At 43.3% G+C, this 22208-nt stretch overlaps 1 protein-coding gene across 6 annotated transcripts in view; it reads left to right on the forward strand.

Annotated features, from left to right (window-relative positions):
- htr1fa (5-hydroxytryptamine (serotonin) receptor 1Fa) overlaps nt 1-22208 on the forward strand; it is a 148651-nt gene that overhangs the window by 114659 nt on the left and 11784 nt on the right. For all 6 annotated transcript variants that reach the window (XM_072585473.1, XM_072585474.1, XM_072585472.1 and 3 more), the window contains one exon: nt 10641-10796. The gene's annotated coding sequence lies outside the window, so the exon portion shown is untranslated. The remainder of the gene's footprint in view (nt 1-10640; nt 10797-22208) is intronic.

Raw genomic sequence — 22208 nt, forward strand, 5'->3', positions numbered from 1 at the left:
GTGTTGGATGGGGTTTGGGGTCGGGCAGGGGGCGGTGTTGGATGGGGCTTGGGGGCGGTGTTGGATGGGGTTTGGGATCGGGCAGGGGGGCGGTGTTGGATGGGGCTTGGGGGCGGTGTTGGATGGGGTTTGGGATCGGGCAGCGGGGCGGTGTTGGATGGGGCTTGGGGGCGGTGTTGGATGGGGTTTGGGATCGGGCAGGGGGTTGTGTTGGGTGGGGTTTGGGATCGGGCAGGGGCGGTGTGGGATGGGATTTGGGATCGGGCAGGGGGCAGTGTTGGATGGGGTTTGGGGGCGGGCCCTGTGCGGTGTGGGATGGGATTTGGGGGTGGGCAGGGGGCGGTGTTGGATGGGGTTTGGGGGTGGGCAGGGGGCGGTGTTGGATGGGGTTTGGGGTTGGGCAGGGGGCGGTGTTGGATGGGGCTTGGGGGCGGTGTTGGATGGGGTTTGGGATCGGGCAGGGGGTGGTGTTGGGTGGGGTTTGGGATCGGGCAGGGGTGGTGTGGGATGGGATTTGGGATCGGGCAGGGGGCAGTGTTGGATGGGGTTTGGGGGCGGGCCCTGTGCGGTGTGGGATGGGGTTTGGGGGTGGGCAGGGGGCGGTGTTGGATGGGGTTTGGGGGTGGGCAGGGGGCGGTGTTGGATGGGGTTTGGGGTTGGGCAGGGGGTGGTGTTGGATGGGGTTTGGGATCGGGCAGGGGCGGTGTGGGATGGGGTTTGGGAGCAGGCCCTGTGCGGTGTTGGATGGGGTTTGGGGGTGGGCAGGGGGTGGTGTTGGATGGGGTTTGGGGGTGGGCCAAGGCTCATGAGTGGTGTGCTGCTGCCTAGTCTGAATAAGGAGCAGACTTAATAGAAAACTCCAGGCTCCAGAGGAAAGGCATTGAATTGTTTAACCGAATAATCAATTATCCAAACAAAATACTGCCCGCCCATCTCGTTTGGATAATCGAGGTTCCCCTGTAAATCCACATTTATGAGCAGTTGATTAGAGTGCAGGAGAGACATGTTCCTGTGAAAATAAGGCACAGAAATGACAAGATTAGGGAACCATGGATGACAGGTGAAATTGAGAGATTAGCTAAGAGGAAAAAGGAAGCATAGATAAAGTCTAAGTGACTGAAAGAAGCTTTGGAAGAATATCGGGAAAGTAGAACCAATCTGAAATGAGGAATTAAGAGGGCTAAAAATGGTCATGAAATATCTTCAGAAAACAGGATTAAAAAAAATTCCAAGGCCTTTTATTTGTACATGAGGAGCAAAAGGGTAACTAGAGAAAGGGTTGGCCACTCAAGGACAGATGAGGAAAGTTATGCATGGAATCAGAGAAAATGGATGAGATTCTTAATTAGTACTTTGCATTGGTATTCACCGAGGAGTGGGACATAAAGGGAGGAAGTGTTGGATATTCTAAAAGTCGTTAACATGGACAAGTCCCCAGGTCCAGATGGGATCTATCCCAGGTTACTAAGGGAATGAGAGAGGAAATAGTTGGGGCCTGAACAGATATATTTGCAGCATCCTTGAACACGGGTGAGGTCCCAGAGAACTTGAGAATTGCTAATGTTGTTCCTTTGTTTAAGAAGGGTAGCAGGGATAATCCAGGTAATTATAGATTGGTGAGTCTGACATCGGTGATAGGGAAGCTGCTGGAGAAGATACTGAGGGATAGGATGTATTTATGTTTGGAAGAAAATGGGCTTATCAGTGAGAGGCAACATGGGCAGGTAAGGTCATATTTTACCAACTTAATAGAATTCTTTGAGGAAGTGACAAAGTTGATAGATGAGGGAAGGGTTATAGATGTCATATACAGGGACTTTAGTAAGACGTTTGATAAGGTTTCCCACGGTAGGCTGATGGAGAAAGTGAAATTGTATGGGGTCCAGGGTGTTCTAACTAGATGGATAAAGAACTGGCTGGGCAGCAGGAGACAGAGTAGGGAGTTCCTCAAAATAGAGAATTGTGACCAGTGGTGTTTCATAGGGATCAGTGTTGGGACCACTGTTGTTTGTGATACATAAATGATCTGGAGGAAGGTATAGGTGGTCTGATTATCAAATTTGCAGATGACACTAAGATTGGTGGAGTAGCAGATAGTGAAGGTGGCTGTCAGAGGATACAGCAGAATATAGATAGATTGGAGAGTTGAGCAGAGAAATGGCAGATGGGGTTCAATTTGGGCACGTGCAAGGTGATGCACTTTGGAAGGTCCAATTCAAGAGCGAACTATACGGTAAATGGAAAAGCCCTGGGGAAAATTAAGGTACAGAGAGATTTGGATGTTCAGGTCTATTGTATCCTGAAGGAGGCAATGCAGGTTGATAGAGTGGTCAAGAAGGCATACAGCATGGTTTCCTTCATTAGATACAGTATTGAGTACAAAAGTTGGCAACTGCAAAATTTGCAGTTGTATTGGACTTTGGTTTAGTCACATTTGGAATACTATGTACTGTTCGGGTCACCACATTACCAAAAGGATGTGGATGCTTTGGAGAGGGTGCAAAGGAGGTTCATCAGGATGTTGCCTGGTATGAGGGTGCTAGCTATGAAGAGAGATTGAGTAGATTTTGAATATTTTCATTAGAAAGATGGCAGTTGATCAGGTTTGGAGACCTGATTGAGGTCTCCAAAATCATGAAAGGTATAGACAGGGTGGATAGCAAGAGGCTTTTTCACACAGTAGGGGGCTCAGTTACTGGGGGTCATGTGTTCAGGGTGATAGGGGAAAAGTTTAAAGGAGATAGATATGCAGAGAGTGGTGGGTGCCTGGAGCCTGTTGCTAGCAGAGGTGGTAGTGGAGGGCATGATCGCATCAGTTAAGACTTATCTAGACAGATACATGAATGGGCAGGGAGCAGTGCGGACTTTCTGCACTTCCTCTGCATCATGAGTAGGCCTTTTGCTGGAAATTGTATTGGAAGGTGTTCAACATCTACTGGAAATTGCTGCTGGTCCTGAGCTTCCAGATGAAAATGTTCCTCATTACTTTCCAAGTCCATTTGCAGTTCTGCAGTCACGAAAATGATGTTGTGCCTAAATCCTTTGACGATGGCTCCAATGAGCTGATATTGGGAATACAGAAACCACCTAGCTCCTTTAATAATGTAATCAGTCAGGAGGTCACAAGCACACATAAATGACAGCTTACCATTGTCCTGCAGACATTGAGATATGTGATGCTTTTATATGAACCTTGAACATAGTAAGTAAAAACAAGGATTGCAGATGCTGGAAACCAGAATCTAGATTAGAGTGGTGCTAGAAAAGCACAGCAGGTCAGGCAGCATCCGAGGAGCAGGGCTTTTGCCCGAAACGTCGATTTTCCTGCTCCTCAGATGCTGCCTGACCTGCTGTGCTTTTCCAGCATCGCTCTTGAACATAGTAGACCTTATTCTGATGTATGCTGCACAAACCATGTTGTGCACAGAGAGCAGGAGATATAAATGTAGTTGGAGCAATGCCAACCTCTCCCCTAATCCCAAACCCTCATGTGACCTAAGAAAGGCAGCTTTGCATGTAAGGGTACATTGTGAAAAAAATTGGAATGCTAAGTCTGAGGAGAACAGCTCCTGCACCTTGTGCAGCTTGATTTTGAGAAGTGTGGAATGCATAGGTCAACTGAAACTATTTTTGCTTTACAGAGATTACGGGGATTAATTTGCAATGATCAAAGGCATGGTGAAGATTACATGTGGCCAGGATTTTATTCAATATAGTTGATCACTGCATAAGATACATATGCAGAATTTTGTGAATACTTGTGATGTCCCTTTAAGCTTCCTCACGCTTTTTTTTACTCCTTTGTGGGATGTGGGCATTGCTGGCCGGCCAGCATTTATTACTTGTCCCAAGTTGCCTTTGAGAAGGTGGTGGTGAGCTGCCTTCTTGAACCGCTGCAGTTCACCTGCTGTGGGCTGACCGACAATGCCCTTAGGGAGGGAATTCCAGGATTTCAACCCATCAACTGAGAAAGAATGGCAATATATTTCCAAGTCAGGGCAGTGAGTGGTTTGGAGGGGAACTTGAAGATGGTGTGTCTCCATGTACATCCTGCCCTTCTCCTTCCAGATGGAAGTGGTTGTGGATTTGGAAGGTGCTGTCAGAGGATCTTTGGTGAATTCCTGCAGTGCATCTTGTAGACAGTACACACTGCTGCCACTTAGCGTTGATGGTGGTGAGAGTGCATGTCTGTGGATGTAGTGCTGTTTTGTCATGGATAGTGTCAAGCTTCTCGAGCATTGTTGGAACTGCACTCATCGAAGTAACTGAGGAATAATCCATTACACTCCTGACTTGTGCCTTATAGATGGTGGACAGGCTTTGGGTAGTCAGGAGGTGAGTTACTTAATGCAGTTATTCCAAGCCTCTGACCTGCTCTTGTAGCCAGTGTTCATGTGATGAGTCCATTTGAGTTTCTGCTCAGTGCTAACCCTCAGTATGTTGATAGTGGGATTTCAGTGATAGTAACACTATTGAATATCAAGAGGCAGTGGTTAGATGGTCTCTTATTGGTGATGGTCACCTGGCATTGTGTGGTGCGAATGCTCGTTGCCACTTGTCAGCTTGGATGTTGTACAGATCTTGTTACATTTGAACATGGATTGCTTCAGTGTCTGAGAAGTCACAAATGGTGCTGAACATTGTGCAATCATCAGCGAACATCCCCACTTCTGACCTTATGATGGAAGGGAAGGTCATTGACAGAGCAGTGGAAGATGGTTGGGCCCAGGATGCTGCCCTGAGGAATTCCTGCAGAGATATCCTGGAGCTAAGATGACTAACCTCTACAAACTAACCTCTAACACATCTTCCTATGTGTTAGGTATGACTCTAGCCCTCGGAGATGCCCCCTGATACCCATTGATTCCAGTTTTACTAGAGCTCGTTGATGCCACACTCAGTTGAATGTGTGGAAAATAAAGAACATGAAAGCACGGGAAGGGTTAAAGCATGAAGACCACTGGCAATCTATGGTCTGTGGAAGGCAGGATGGGATAAGAATAGTGGAGTGCTCTTACACCAGTTAGCAGAGTAAGGTTAAGGCTGAAAGGTCACGATGGTGAGATGAGATAACACAAGTAATAAAGCAAGTTTCTCTGTTAAGTGTTATTATGACAGGATTGGGACCATAAATATTTGGGACATGACATTAAAATATCTAATTAATAGTTAGTAGAGTCGGCTTGAGACAGGAGACTATTGTAAAAGATGGAATAGCTAAATATCTATCATGATAGGTTAGTCTGGGATGGAAGATCACTGTAGCAGAGTCAGCAATAAATATCTAACCATGATATTAGAATAACATTAAATAGAATATACAACTAAAGAGATAATGGGAACTAACATCACTGGTTTATTGTGTAGCTGGAGTGAGGTACTTTGATTAATATAGTTGGACATGCTGATAAGCTAACAGAAACATGATTAAAAAAAATATAAAAATCCACGGACTCTGAGGTTCATGGGCATTCGAGAATCTGCTTTCTCAGTGTCATGGTTTTTTGTTTGCACATAAAAGACCTACTTCTTGAAGAACTCTCTGAATCTCCTGGTGATTCTCTACATTTTCTCCACAACAAATGCAGCCTTGAATGTTAAGGGCTGTCACTCTCAGTTCACCTCTGGTATCCAGCTTCCTTGCCCAGGTTTGAACCGAGGCTGCAACGAGGTCTGGAGCTGGGTGGTCCTGGCGGAACCCAAGCTGGACGTCGCTGAGCTGGTTCTCGCTGAGCAGGTGCTGCTTGATAACACTGTTGGTGACACCTTCACTGTGATTGCCCCATCTACAATCCAGAATACTGCCTTCAATGCCAACATTTCATTTCCCAACTTTCCCATCACAACAGTGATTGCTGATTACTGCTTTTGCCTTTCAATTCTCAGATGCCCGGAACCCTGACAGATTGAAAAGATAGCTCTGACTGATGACTGATCAGACTCTTGACTGACCACTGTGCAGTTCTCTGACTGAATTACTGTTAATCCCCCCAGACTAGTTACACTCAAGCTGCAGGACTGACCATGGCCCACACCCCAAAAGTAAGTAAATGGAATCCTTGAGTCTGCCCCCTCCCCCGCACCCCCCACCAGCCCATCAACCTGTTGAAACCCCTGGACTGAGATCAGGCGATGAATTTTACTTCCTGTTGTGAATATCCCTTAACTGTTGACAGTCCATCTTGACCTGACTAAGGAGTACTCCCCTTAGGTTTTGAGACATGGCCATTTGATCAAAGCACATTCAGTGTGTTTTCCAAATACGCTGCTGGCACATAGTGCAGGTGTACCATTGGTGTAACACAGTGCCATTCAGCAACAAATTCAGCCCCTTGACTGACCATTGAGGCCAAACCTGAGAAGCTTCATGCCTTTATGTCTTGCCTTGCCTTTAATGTAGACATAACAACTGTGAGTCTGTAAGTCTTGAATGAAATGACAACTGGCAAATAGGCAAGTCAGAGATACTGTGAGTATCCAAGTAGGAGTCGTAGAGGCATAGAACTCTACAGCCTGAAACAGACCTTTTGGTCCAAGTCATCCATGCTGACTAGATATCCTAAATTAATCTAGTCCCATATGCCACCATTTGGCCCATATCCCTCTAAACCCTTCTATTCATGTACCCATCTGTATGCTTGTTAGATGATGTAATTATGCCAGCCTCCACCATTTCCTCTGGCAGCTTAATCCATACATGCAAAACTCTCTGCATGAAAATGTTGCTCCTTAAGTTCCTTTTGAATCTTTCTCCTCTCAACTTAAACCTATGCCCTCTCATTTTGGACTATCCCAACATATGGAAAAGACTTACCCTGTCTTGCCCCTTATCATTTTATAAAACTCTGTAAGGTTACCCCACAACTCCAGTGAAAACAGCCCCAGCCTATTCGGCCTCTCTGTGTAGCCCAAACTCTCCAATCCTGGGAACATTCTTGTAAATCTTTTCTGAACTCTTTCAAGCTTCACAATATCTTTCCTATAGCAGGGAGAGCAGAATTGCATGCAGTATTCCTAAAGTGGCCGAACAAATGACCTGTACAGCTGCAACCTGACCTCATAGCTCCTATACTCAAATCACCGACCAATAAAGGAAAGCATACTAAACACCTTTTTCACTTTGCTGTCTACCTGAGATTTCACTTTCAAGAAATTCCACCCCAGGGTCTCTTTATTCAGCAACATTCCCCAAGACCTTGCCATTAAGTGTTTTAGTCCTGCCCTGGTTTGCCTTTCCAAAATGCAGCACCTCACATTTATCTAAATCTGCTGTAAAGTGAGGGAATGCTAAGACAAGAGGCTTGAGATACATCCTTTTCTGATGCATGAGATGATTGTCCCTATGTACAATTTGACCTTGGAGCAGCATTGAAGGTGAGATGTTGGTCAGCTTCAAAATGCAGCATTGACAGTGTGAGCTGTATTATGAGTGAGTCCAAGCTGTACCATGATGGCGAGGTGAGACTGGCACTTTTGTGGATGGAGGGAGTAGGCAGTCACTACCCATGGGGGCACACTGTGAGATGTTGGTGAGTACTGGCCAAGGTGGATTCCTGCAAGCTGTACCATGATGGCGAGGTGAGACTGGCACTTTTGTGGATGGAGGGAGTAGGCAGTCACTACCCATGGGGGCACACTGTGAGATGTTGGTGAGTACTGGCCAAGGTGGATTCCTGCAAAAAGTGCCAATGAACAGCAGCCACTAGCCACCTGCGCTGACTTCCATGTTGGGTATTGGCACAATCTAGTTTCTCTCTGCATCTCGGAAAGTAGCAAACTGAATAGAAATGAGGCAAGAGTAGGTCATAACAAAATGTTAATGCAAACAAACATGTCCTCTGCCATTCACTAGCAACTACTCTTCTTGTCATTGTTAAAAATCACACAACATCAGGTTATAGTCCAACAGGTTTATTTGGAAGCACTAGCTTTTGGAGCGCTGCTCCTTCATCAGATGGTTGTGAAGATGTCCAAATAAACCTGTCGGACTATAATCTGGTGTTATGTGATTTTTAACTTTGTACACCCCAGTCCAACACTGGCACCTCCAAAACATGACTTCTTGCCATTGAAACCTTCTATGAAAACCTTTCTCACAAAAAGCATTTTTTTTCCCATTGTCACCATATATGCCCAACTGATTTGCCATTGGCCGCATTGTTTAGGGGTTGTGAAAATTTCACTCATTGGATTGGAATGAATAAAGAGTCTGGTAACTCATTAATGACTTAAACCCAAACATACCAGTTTATCAAGCCCTTGCTTTTTAAGAAGGAGCCAAACTGGAGTTAACATACCTTTCTGGGGGAGGGTTGACTGGCTAGCCAGTGGTTGAGGAGCTTGAAAGCCATTTCTTTCCTTTAAACAATCCTTTGAAAGTCTTCTGAGGAAGCTGTGCTAAAATGTGATTTAGCGGTGATATTGGAATGAAGATGCAGATTGGTGTCTGCTTTTCAAAGGCCATAGGCTTTTAATTCCTTTGTTAGAGTAGGGGATGTTGACTTTGTCAGTAGATGCAGTACAGAACAGCATTGACCTTTTAACCATGTGCAATTGTACAACTAAAAAGAAAGTTGAGTTCAATACCATGAGAAGCATGTGACCAAACATCCTGGGGTAGGAAAAACAGTTTTTATCATGACAAAGGCTTGCATTGCAGATAAACACCTGTCCATGGCCCCTCCTATAGCTTACAGATAAAGTTGCCATGGTGTTACAAGAACATAGGCCTGCTTGCACATTAGTGAGGGATGACTGATGGCGATTTAACCTGAAATTTGCTACACCTCAAGCAAGGGGAATCCTTCATGGTCACCTCAGTCAGTACAGGAATTGAACCCACGCTGTTGGTACCACTCTGCATCATAGCCAACCATCCAGCCAACTGAGCAAACTAACCCTGTTTATGATTTTGTTTAAAAGGCACCAAATATACACAGAAATGTATTAATGATTGTTTCTCTGTTTGTGGTATGATGTTACAGTAAGTCTTTTACAATCTTATTTAATCTCATACAAAAATAAAAAGTGATATTGGATTTTAAATTTTAACTTTGTTTCTCTTTCCACAAATGCTGCTAGACCTGCTGAATATTTCCAGTACTTTCTGGTTTCATTTCAGATCTCCAGCATCCACAGTATTTTGCTTTTATATGATCTCACGCAGCTTAATGTGTGTACTAATTAGAACTCTATTGTCAAAGCTGTTATTCCAACACAGCCAGAGTATTTACTGAGTAGGGATTGCAGGGCAAGACCCTCAAGTGTTTATGAAAACATAACTCCAGTTATCAGAGAAGAAATCCTTCTTTAATTAACTGCTCAGATTTGTATTATGATTGTAATTGCACATCTAGTAGATAGCAATATTGCATTGCTGATATAAACAATTTTATTCAACACTTTCATGTAAAAGTTCTGACTTAACATAAGGAGTTAAATTATATAATCCTACCTGGATTATATAATTTAACTGTGTGGATACAATGCTTATAATTTCAAAACCTATATCAATCATTTCTGGAAAAGCTCTTTAAGAACTGCCATTAAATAAAGGAGAAAATTGAAAGCCACAATTTTAACACTGTTCATTTGTCTGACAGAAAGAGAAATGGCCACCAGCCATTGCGTTCCCCAAATATTGACCCCATCACCATTTTAGTCATTAACTAGCTACCCTATCCTTATGGTGGGCCTCTTGTGCAATTCCAGTTCTATTCTACCATTTGCCATGCTGGGATAGCTGGTATAAACCAGTATCCCTGTTGCTGTTGCCATCTTTACAACGTGGGATGTCCATGAACACCAGGACCAACTGTGGAGCCGACAACACCAAAACATGCCATCCTGGCCTGAGGTTCCCACCAGGTAATTGCAGTCTCAACCATCTGGAGGAATGCATAGCAATGTAGGAAGAAGGTCACTGACCTTCACCTGTACACCAGGGTAAGTGCCACCATCTTCTCTGATACCCTACCTACTTCCCATCAAGGTCTAAGGCCTGCACTATTTTCCCTCAGTTGCTTTCACACTGCATGGCCTCTGCACTGCCTACTCCTTTGCTTGGGTTACCTTTCCATCTGGACCCAAAGTTGCAGCTACCAACTTTCATCTTCCTTAATCCAAATGGAAAGCAGCCCACAGCATTGCTTAAAATGTCAAGATAGGTAGTGTGCTGCCTGGTGTGAGTATCAATGTTGCCAAATTAGTCCAAGGTAGTTAAAATGTCTTAGGCTTCATGCTGACACAGTTGTGGATATTTCTGTAGCACACAGCATGATTTTCTCTCCTCAGATTATAGCTGATGGAAATATCTGCTTACTACTTAGCTACGTGTTACACAAGCCTCTGAAGGTCCTATTATGCATGAAAAGTAGATTACTTTATTTGACAGTACAAGACCAGCGGATATGTCAGTTCAGTAGATTTGCTCAGTGGAATCATGGAGCCCAGGTTTCGTTTCAATGCAATAGAAATTATCTTTCATTCTTTGTGTGCCTCTGAGTCATCCACCTTTTATTTTTGATCAATAAACTCAGATGGTTGATAACATTTAGCCTTCTGTATCATGTAGCATGAACATTTCTTTGGCAAAGAAAACACGCAGTTTACTCAACGCAGTTTGTCCTTTTATACTACAGGTGGAAACAATTGTAAGAGAGGAATTGAGAATGCAGACAGCTAAAACTGCCCTTGATCTGAAGGTCTTTCATTTTAATGGATATGAACAACATTCAAGATGTACAAGTGAGAGCACAAATGCAACATTTGCACAATAACACTGCAACAAAGAAAAGGTAAATATTTTATTATCATCTAATTAGGGAATCGGCTTCGAAAGGGTAGGCAGTTTTAGATGGATGACATTTGCTCGGTTTATGTTCACAACAATGTGGTTGAATTGATAGCACAATTAGAATTTAATGGCTAGAATTTAATTATCATCATAAACACAGTGTCTGCAAGATGACCAAGACTGGGAACTGAATACGAAAGGACAATCAACATTTAAGAAGGTCAGGCAAATATGTAAAAAGGAGGTGGGGTAATAGGAGATGTGATCAGTGTATTAGTGAGAGAGAGACTTCCAGTTAAAAACAGAGAATGTAGAATCTATTTTGGTGCAGCTAAGAAACAGCAAGGGGCTACAATTATTAAGGCGGTTCTGAGGAAGGGTCACCAGACCCGAAACCTTAACTCTAATTTCTCTGCACAGGTGCTGCCAGACCTGCTGAGCTTTTCCAGCAATTTCTATTTTTGTTTCTGATTTACAGCATCTGTAGTTCTTTCGGCTACAATTATTTGTGGAAGTGAAATACAGGCCAGCAAACAGTAGCGCACAGTTTAATTTAGGACATTCAAGGTGTAGGTAACAAGGGGACTGTAATCATGGGTAACTTTTTTTGAAAATTAATTCGGGATGTGGCTGGCTAGGCCATCATTTAATGCTCACCACTAATTGCCCAGAGGGCAGTTAAGAGTCAACCACATTCTGTGGGTCTGGAGTCATGTAATCCAGACTTGGTAAGGATTGCAGTTTCCTCTTCTAAAGTACATTAGTGAAGCAGATTTTTTTTTTCCCTGACAATCGACAACAGTTTCATTATTATCACTTAATTCCAGATTTACTCTTGAATTCAAATTCCACCTGCTATGGTAGGACTCAAACCCAGGTCCCCATGACATTACCTGGGTCTCTGGATTAAAAGTGTAGCAATAATACCACTAGTCCATCACCTCCCCTATTCTACTTCAACCCACAGATAGACTGGATGAATCTAATGAGGGCCAATACTGTGAAGGAAGAACTCTATGTTTGAGGGAGGTTTTCTGGAGCAACATACTCAGGAATCAACATAGCACAGGCTATTTTTCATTTGGAATTGTACATTGAAAAAGGTTCACCTTGTTAAATAAAAAGCTTCAGGGATTAATAACCAATGTATGATAACATTTTCCATTAAGTTTGAAAAAAACGTTGTTCAGATTGAAACCAGGGCTTAAATTTAACAAGGGCATTTGTAAAGGTATGAGGAGGGAGTTGGCTGCAGTAGCTTGAAAAAATACATTGTCTATCTACCATCTAACTTTTCAATGGTTTGTAGTTAAAGAGTTAATGATACCTTTTCTAAAATGTACATGTACATTACAGCAAAATTATAACATGAAAAGTGAGTGAGCAAGGGCTAGCAAAGCAAGTTAAAGGTAGAATTAAGTTAAAGGAGGAGACTGAAAATTGTTCCCCCAAGTTTGGGGGAATTTTAGAATTCAGCAAAGGAGGTACAATAAGTTGATAAACAAAGTGGGAAATGAGCAAGAATGAGAAATAGAAAGTATCAGTAGAAGTTTCCGCTGGTATGTAAAAAGGAAAATATTAGAAAATGTAAATGTGGGTCCATTAAGAGTAAAAATAAACAAAAAAAAATTATAATGGGAATTCGAGAAATGGCAGAGAAACTAAAAAAAGTCCTTTGAGTCTGTATTCACGGAGAAAGATACAAGAGGTTTTTCTGACATAATTGAAATCCAAAGACTCTGTGAGAATGAGGCAATAGAAGAAATTCTTATTGGTAAAGAAAAGTAGCATTAGAGAAATGAGTGGCAGTGAAAGTTGGCAAATCTCTGGGACCTGGATATTAAAAGAGATGGCTGTAGACATAACTCAGATCGGGAATCATCTTGTAAAATTCTGTTAATTTCACAATACTGCCTGCGGATTGGAAGATTGCAAGTTTGACTAAGAAAAGGAGAGAGGAAACAGAGAGCTACAGACCTGTTAACTGATATCAGCAGTAAGGAAAATATTAGGATCTATTGTAAAGGATGTGAATGCCAGACAATTTAGAAATTAATTGTTTGACTGGGAAGAGAAGAACATGGACTAATGAAAGGAAAAATCACATTTGACAAACCTGATAGAGTTTTTTGTGGATGTTACTAACAGAGTCGATAAGAGGAACCAATGGATGTGGTGCATTTAGATTTCAGAAGGCTTTTGATAAAGTCCCAAACCGGAGGTCAGTAAATAAAACTAAAAAGCGTGGGATTGAGAATTGGATAAAAGACAGAAAACAAGGAATAAATGGATGATTCACAGGATACAGTAAGGATCACTATTTGGGTTCCAGTTGTTTACAAACTATATCAATGATTTGGATGTGAGGACTAATTTATAATATTTGTAAGTTTGCAGGTGACACAATATCTTGTTGAAATGTGAATTATGAGGAGGATACAAAGAGCTCCAAGGGGATTTAGACAGGCTAACACGTTATATATAATGTGGATTAATGCAGGGATATCCATTTTGAGGAGGTGCAGAGTGTCTCTTAAATTGTGAGAGATTGGAAATTGTTAAGGTTCAAAGGGACCTCATAAGACACTGTAAGTTAGCATGCAGGTGCAGAAAGCAACTTGGAAGGCAAGTGTTATGTTAGCCTTTTTACAGAAGAGGATTTGAATAGGGAAGCAACAGATGTCTTGCATCAATTGCATTGAACACTGACAAGACTGCACCTAGAGTAATATACACAGTTCTGGCCCCTTTGCTTAAGGAAGATAGAAGGAGAACTGCAGAGTTTCAGCAGATTTATTCCTGGGATGGTGGGGTTATTCTGTGAGGAGAGGTTGAGAAGAAAGGGTCTGTTTGAAGTTTTGAAGACTGAGAGCCAATCTTCAATGCTGGGACTTCTGTGAAATTTTCCATTTGAATTGAAGAACTTAGAGGATGCTGGTGAAATTAAATGGACAGTTACTCAGGAAATATTACTCATCTTACTTACATTCCTTAGACCTGGCAACCTCCTTCCCCAACTCAGGGAGTTGGACCCCCACTTCCATTGCTCCAGATTCACTCTCCCCACCTTGCCCAACTTTTGGTCTTGCCCCTGCTTCGCTTCATACACTAGGAGACAACTCCTATGCCACACTGCCAGCAACACTGCCTGAACCCTACCTTCCCTGCTATGGTTCTGCTCCTCCCCACTATCTCCTGCCCCCTCACTTCCCCTAATATAGACCAAATCTGCCTCTGCCCCCTCAGAATGCTCCCCCCTCCCCATCCATGCTCTATGGAAAGCCATCACTTCTACCACTGGTGGATCCTGTACTTTTGTCCATCAAATTGACACTGACTCAGTTCACTTTGGGTGCTCTGACAGTCCTGGATGTGAGTTTGCTCGCTGAGCTGGAAGGTTCAATTTCAGACATTTCATCACCATACTAGGTAACATCAGCAGGAAGCCTCCAGTGAAGCGCTAGTGTTATGTTTCTATTTATGTGTCTTGGTTTCTTAGGGTAGGTGATATCATTTCTGGTTCTTTTTTCTTTGAGGATGATAGATGGGATCCAAATTGATGTATTTATTGATGGAGATGTGGTTAGAATGCCATGCTTCTGTAAGTCCTCATGCATGTCCCTGTTTACCTTGTGCAAGGATGGATGTGTTGTCCCAGTCAAAGTGGTGTCCTTCTCAATCTGTAAGGATACTAGTGATAGCTGGTCATGTCTTTTTGAGGGTACTTGATGTTCATGTATCCTAGTGGCTAGTTTTCTGCCTGTTTGTCCAATGTAGTGTTTCAGTGATACAGATGGCTAAATGACATTTATTTTGCTGGTTGCTTGCAAAGGATCTTTTAGGTTCATTAGCCACTGTTAATGTGTGTTGGTAGGTTTGTGGGCTACCATTATGCCAAGAGGTCTGAGTAGTCTGGAAGTCAATTCCGAGATGTCTTTGATGTAAGGTAATGTGTGGCTAGAGTTTCTGGATGCATTGGTCTGCTTGTTTGGGTTTGTTGTTGAGAAATAGGTGGACTGTGTTTATTAGGTAACCATTCTTGAATACGCTGTAGAGGTAGTTTTCTTCTGCTCTTCATAGTTCCTCTGTGTTGCAGTGTGTTGTGGCTCATTGAAATAATGTCCTGATGCATCGCCATTTGTGGGTGTTGTTACTGTAGTTAAGTATTTGGTCAGTGTGTGTTGTTTTCCTATAGACGCTGGTTTGAATTGCGTCATTGACTGTTCGCTCTACTGTGGTGTCTAGGAATGGGAGTTTGTTATTGTTCTCCTCTTCTTTTGTGAATTTTAAGCAGTAAGGGTATTGTTGATGGTGATGTAGGTTTCCTCTAATTTGTTCCGTTTTGTGATGACAAAGGTGGCATCCATGTAATGGATCCAAAGTTTGGGTTGGATAGTTAGGAAGGCTGTTTGTTGGAATCTTAACACACGCTTTACATTCGTCTGTACTTGTGTTTTCGTTTTTGCTGCTGTTTACCTATTATTTACCACCTATGCTACTTAACTGTGATCTGTCTATATTACTTGCAAGACAAAGCTTTTCACTGTGCCTCAGTATGTGTGACAATAAATTCAATTCACTTGTGTTACTTTGTTTGTAGATTGCACAAGGTTGGGTGGAAGGGTGAATGGTGCAGAGATGTTTCAGTGTGACTTGGACATGTTGAGTGGGTGAACAAATGTATGGCAGATGGAGTATAATGTAGATAAATATGAGGTTATCCACTTTGGCAGTAAAAGCTGGAAGGTTGGTTATTGTGTGGATGGTAGTAGATTGGGAAGGGGGGAGATGCAATGAAACCGAGGTGTCGTAGTACATCAGTCAGTGAAGCTAAGCATGCAGGTGCAGCAGGCAGTAAAGAAGGCAAATTGTGTGCTGGCCTTCATAGCAAGAGAACTTGAGGACAAAAGCAGGCATGTCTTATTGTGGGGAAAGTGATGACCTAGTAGTATTATCACTGGACTGTTAATCCAGAGACCCAGGTAATGTTCTAGTGATGTGGGTTTGAATCCTGTCATGACAAATGGTGGAATTTCAATTCAATAAGAATCCAGAATTAAGAGTCTAATGATGACCATGAACCCAATGTTGAAGGTTGGAAAAACCCAACTGGTTCACTAATGTCTTTTAAGAGAAGAAATTACCATCCTTACCTGGTCTGGCCTACATGTGGCTCAACATACATGACGAAGGAGCAGTGCTCTGAAAGCTTGTGACTTTAAATAAACTTTGTGGACTATAACCTGGTGTCGTGTGACTTCTGATTTTGTCCACCCCAGTCCGACACCAGCACCTCCACATCAGGAGCTTTTCAAACAGTGGAGAGTTTCCCCTTAATTCCCATTGATTCCAGTTTTGCTAGGGTTCCTTGATGCCACATTTGGTTGAATGCAGACTTGATGGCGAGGGCTGTCACTCTCACCTCGCCTCTGGAATTCAGCATCTTTATCATGCTTGAACGAAGGCTGAAATGTGGTCAAGAACTGAGTGGCCCTGGCAGAATCCAAACTGAGTGGCAGTGAGTAGGTTATTGTCAGGTAGTTGCCAGTGTTGTTGATGTACTGGAACAGCTTGGCTAAGGGCATGACAAGTTCTGGAGGGAAAGTCTTCAGTACTATTGCCTGAATGTTGTTAGGGCCCAGAGCTGTTGTAGTATTGAGTGCCTCTAGCTGTTTCTTGATAACATATGGAGTGAAGTGAATTGGCTTAAAACATGCATGTGTGAAGTTTCTAAATGAGACCAAGATGGATCATCCACTCTGGCTGAAAATTGTTGCAAATGCTTCAGCCTTATCATTTGCATTAATGTACTGGTATCCTGTATCATCGAGGATGTTGATATTTCTGGAGCTTCCTCCTCCAGCAAGCTGCTGAAACAATTCCAGTGGATATGGTTGGGTGATAGCATGACACCTTCCCCCTACCTTTGAACCCAATTCTATATCCCCATGTGCCCATAGCTTTCCAACCTGCTGCTATGATGAGGATGCAGGGGAGTGATGTGGGATTCCATTTCGGGTTAAGTCAGAGCTAAATTCCTTTCGATTTGAACACGGCCACTGAAATATGTTGTGTAGTAAATCTGTTTTCCTCAAGGTTGAATATGGTGCAATTAACACACAGCTGAGCAATGAATCACTACGCAAAGCTGTAGAATCACAATTGTTGGCAGCCAAATGGTCATGCATTCAATTTATTTTTTGTTTAAATAATTTGTGGGTCACTGTCACGATTTACTTGTAAACCTAAGTATTTGCTGGCAAATAGGATTGATGACGAATCACTGATTAGGCCCTGCAGATTGTGGATCATGGGAAAGAACAATTAAGCACCCTCTTTAGGATGAAAGCCGACAGCTGAATTTATGTAAACTAAGATGCTGAGAGTGCCTGAAGTCTTTTTGGAGTTGACAATGAAGAAGCAGCTGCAAAATATAACAAGTTCTTTGGCAATACTGCCCAATGTCCTTTCTACCAATTCTTCTGTCCACCAAGTCTAATCCACTTTATGTGTGTAACACATGACAGTTCCTTCCCCTCCCTCTATGATCCTCCCATCCCACACTAGAAAACCACCAGGAGCAAATGCTTCTTTGAATGCTGGGGGATAAAAGCATGAAACAGGAGTAGACTATACAGCTCATTAAGGTGAAAGTGGGGACTGCAGATGCTAGAGATTCAAGTCAAGGATGCAGAGCATCTCCAGGACACCGCTCCATGGCCGAACACTTCAACTCCCCCTCCCACTTCGCCAAAGACATGCAGGTCCTGGGCCTCCTCCATTGGCACTCCCTAACCACCGGACGCCTGGAGGAAGAATGCCTCATTTCCTGCCATGCATTTCCTTCCTTCCATCCAACCCCATGGCATCAATGTGGACTTCATCTGTTTCCTCATTTTCCTTCCCCCATCTTATTCCAGTTCCAACCTTCCAACTCAGCACCGCTCTCATGACCTGTCCTATCTGTTTATCTTTCTTGTGCCCATCCACTCCACCCTCCCCTCCAACCTATCATCATTACCCTCACCTCCATCCACCTATCGCACTCCCAGCTACCTTTCCCCCAGCCCCACCCCTCCCATTTATCTCTCCACCCCTGAGCCCTCCTGTTGAAGGGCTTATTTTCCTGCTCCTCGGATGCTGTCTGACCTGCTGTGCTTTTCCAGCACAACACTCTCAACTCTGTTCAGCTCATTAAGCCTGTTTAATTATTCAGTTAGGCTGTGCTGATCATGTACCTTAAATCAGACGGTAAAGTAGAATATGATGGAAATACACAGATGGTTGGGCAGCATTTGTGGAGAGATAAACAGACTTAATGTGCAGAGGTTTGCAAGGAACAGGGAAAATCCTCTGTTGGGACCAAAGATAGGAGGTAACGTTAGTTCAACCAGCAGTAACATGATACCAGAGGCCACCAGTGGGGAAGCTATCTAGTTAAAGACTGCGAGCTGTCCCCACAGCTGCCAGACTAATCAGAGTTCAGCCAATGCTGAGGCTGCAGCTCCAGGGAGAGGATGCCTCAATGATCAGGCATTCTTAAAGTCAAGTAAATTGGGTTGGGGCACACAGTTCCCAGGCAAGCAGGCCTCAGAAATGAAAATGGGGAGGACATTAAACACTGCTGGCGCCAATGCCACAAGGTGATCAATGCTGTCAACAGGGCCCTCAGTGAGCTATGAAGTGCACGTTCTGAAAAGCCCACACGTTGGTATCTGCTGGAAGGTTGCCAAGTTCAGTTCTAGCTGCTTTATTCAAGGTAGGATGTTAAAGCTCTGAAGAGCGTTCAAAGGAGATTAGTAGAATGATACCAGGAAAGAAGGATTTTACTTACAAGAAAAGACTGGCTCAACGGTAGATGACAGAGGGTGGTAGTGGAGGGTTGTTTTTCAGACTGGAGGCCTGTGACCAGTGGAGTTCCGCAAGGATTGGTGCTGAGTCCTCTACATTTTGTTATTTACATAAATGATTTGGATGAGGAGACACATGTTTACTCAGAGAGTTGTTAGGATAAGGAATCGGCTGCTTGGGAGAGTAGTGGAGGTGGTTTCCAAAGGAGGTTTCAGAAGGGACCTGGAAATGAGTGTGAAAGTGATGGAGTTAGAGTGTTATGGAGATATGGTTGGAGAGTGGGACTAGCTGGATAGCTCTTTCAAGAGCTAGTATAGACAGGATGGGTCAAATGACCTCCTTTAGTAATGTAAAATTCTTATAGAATCATCAGGTTTCACCCAGCAGTCACTCACTCTCCCAATGAGGACAAAATGCTAGTGGAAATGGGAAGTGGTCCTTCATTGGCCATCTCTGTGACCCTTTAAGGTCTTGACAGAGTCACCAACTTTCCTATTGCGGGCAATATGGCATGGTGGCAGAGGCCGATCATGTTCTCCTGCCGATGCAACATTTTTTTCATATCTCCCAATTACCAGCTCATTCCCAAAAGGCCTGGAAGATTCCATTCGAGATGACCTTTCCTCGAAACTGAGCATCATTAGTCTTGTCTGGGGAATGTGGAGGGAAAAAAAATTAATGAGCTGACAATGTTTTTTCAAGTAAGTTCAATTAATTTGTGCATCGATGCATATAGCTCCTGAACAGAGGCACTACCACCTGCTGTGTGCTTGTCAAAAAATCCACCTTTAGACGACTACTTTGAGAATTTATATTACCAAATTGACTTAGTTTTCTCCCTCAGCCTCAGTAGTAAAGCCATTCCAGAATATAAGTAGCTTTTTGTCATTTTGATATTGGAGTTTGCGTTAGCATCACATAGCCTGATATTTCAGGAAGGTGAACAGGGTATGGAAACAAATCAAACAACTAGAGGGCTAAACAAGGTCAGGAATGCAAAGCTTTTTGGTGAGTTTTTCAGCAGGTTCAATGAATGATCAAATTAGCAACCGAATTGATAGAAGAAAAAGAGGCCACAATCAGGGACAATCTCAAACTATCAGGAAGAATAAATCGCAGATTGGCTGGGAGAGAAATGTGTCAGGACTACAAGAGCTGAGATAGAATTGAGTGGAGGGGTGTCTTTAGGACTAAAGGGAGACAGAGGGAGAACATTGAAGCTACTGTGGAGGAGGGGGAAAGACATCAGCACTGCAGAAAGGGAGAGGGCCCTGGAGGCTGCAGAATAAGAGAGGCTGTGGATGTCAATGAGCAAAGCTAAGCCTTGCAGGACTGAGTATCTGGGAGTGCACTGACTTCAAAGAGTACTGGAAAAGCCATTTACTGATTGGAACTGGCAGTTTCCATCTCCCTTTCATTGCTGGGTTTGACAAATCCCTGGGAATGTATACAGTAACAATCATACTGTGGGAAGCCAATTTAAACAGGTTAATAAGGGGTCCTGCGTAGTGGGACATCTGGTTGCATTGGAATCCATCCATGTCAAGAAGGTAATAGGCACATAACTGGCTGGGGACAACTTATGCATATTTAAGTGGTGAACCCCTCACCCTGACACTTTCCTGCCTGTTTATTCTGTGTGTGTGTTGGTTAATATCAAGGTCAGACAGCATTAGCAGTGCTCAATTCAAAGTGCACACAGCGCAAGGTAACTATAAATGCGTAGCAGCTGTTAAGTCGAAAGGTTTTTTTTAATCCATTCATGGGATGCAGGCAACACTTACAAGGCCAGCATTTATTGCCATCCCTAATTGCCTTCAAGAAAGTGGTTTTGATCTGCTCTTGTTCTTGATCTGCTGCAGACCATGTGCTGTGAGGAAGTGAGTACCAGGATTCGGACCCAATGATTGTGAAGGAATAGTGACATAATTCCAACTCAGGATCATCTCTAACTTGGAGACGAACTTGTAGTGTTGTTCACATACATCAGCTGTCCTTGTCCTTCTGGTGATAGAGTTCATGGGTTTGCAAAGTGCTGTTGAAGGATGCTTCGTGAGTTACTGCAGTGTATCTTGTAGGCGGTATGCACTGCTGCCATTGTGTATTAGTGGTGAATGGAGTGAAGGTTGAAGTTTGTGGCTGGTTTGCCACTCAAACAGCCTGTCTTGTCCAAGGGTCGTGCTTCTTGAGTGCTATTGGAGCTGTCGGAAAGTGGGGAGCATTCCAGCTTACTCCTAACTTGTATCTTGTAGATTGTGGATAGACTTTGGGGACTCAGAAGGTGTCACTCACAGCAGAATTCCCAACTTCTGACTTGCTTTTGCAGCCAATATTTGTAAGGCTAGTCTACTTTCTTTCATTATTAGTGATAATTCTCAGGATGCCGATAGTGAGGGATTCAGAAATTGAAATGTCACAATGACAAGAGGAAAGGATTAGATTCTCATTTTTTTTTGGAGATAGTCATTACGTGGCATTTGTATGGCATGAATGCTATTTGCTATTTATCAACCAAGCATTAATCTTGTCCAAGTCTTGCTACATACAGACACAGATTGCTTGAGTGTCCGAGGAGTTACAGAGTTGCGCATGGTGCTGAAAGTGTTGTGCAATCATTAGCGACCATCCTCACTCTGAACTTATGATGGAGGGAAGGCCATTGAAGAAGCAGTTGAAGATGAATGTACCAAGGACACTGCAATGAGGAACTCCTGAAGCAATATCCAGAGAAGATGGACTTCCAAAAACACAATCATTTTTCCTTTTGTGCTCAGCGTGGCTCTAGCCTATAGAGAGTATTTATTTTACTAGGCTTCTTTGATGTCATGTATCATCAAATGCTACCTTAGTGTTAAGGTTAATCATTCCCACTGCAATTATTTCTAAATAAGTGGCACTAAATGGCACCATTGGTGATCGCTTCAATCACTTCGATGATGATTGAGAGTAAACTGATGAGACAATAATTGACTGGTTGAACCTGTCCTGCTCTTTGTGATAATGACATACCTATTTTGAATAAATGCCAGTGTTGAAGTTGCATTTAAATGCGTTTGCAAGCAGTGTAGCTTTTATTGGAAGATATGTCTCTCGCATTACAGCTGGGATGTTGTCAAAGCTGCAATGCTTAATTGTATTCAAACTGTGCACCCATTTCTTGATATCCATTGGAGTAAATAGGGTGGCACGGTGGCACAGTGATTAGCACTGCTGCCTCACAGTGCCAGAGACCCGGGTTCAATTACCACCCCAGGTGACTGACTGTGTGGAGTTTACACATTCTCCCCGTGTCTGCGTGGGTTTCCTCCCACAGTCCAAAAATGTGCAGGTTAGGTGAATTGGCCGAGCTAAATTGCCCATAGTGTTAGGTGAAGGGGTAAATGTAGGAGAATGAGGTCTGGATGGGTTGCTCTTTGGCGGTTGGTGTGGACTTGTTGGGCCGAAGGGCCTGTTTCCACACTGTATCTAATCTAAACTGAATTGCTTGGAGACTCACATCTGGGATAATGGAGAATTCAGAAGGAGATTGAGATGAATCATTCACTCAGGTCTTCTGGCTTAA

The sequence above is a fragment of the Chiloscyllium punctatum genome, chromosome 15, assembly GCF_047496795.1.
Source record: "Chiloscyllium punctatum isolate Juve2018m chromosome 15, sChiPun1.3, whole genome shotgun sequence".
Taxonomy (NCBI): domain Eukaryota; kingdom Metazoa; phylum Chordata; class Chondrichthyes; order Orectolobiformes; family Hemiscylliidae; genus Chiloscyllium; species Chiloscyllium punctatum.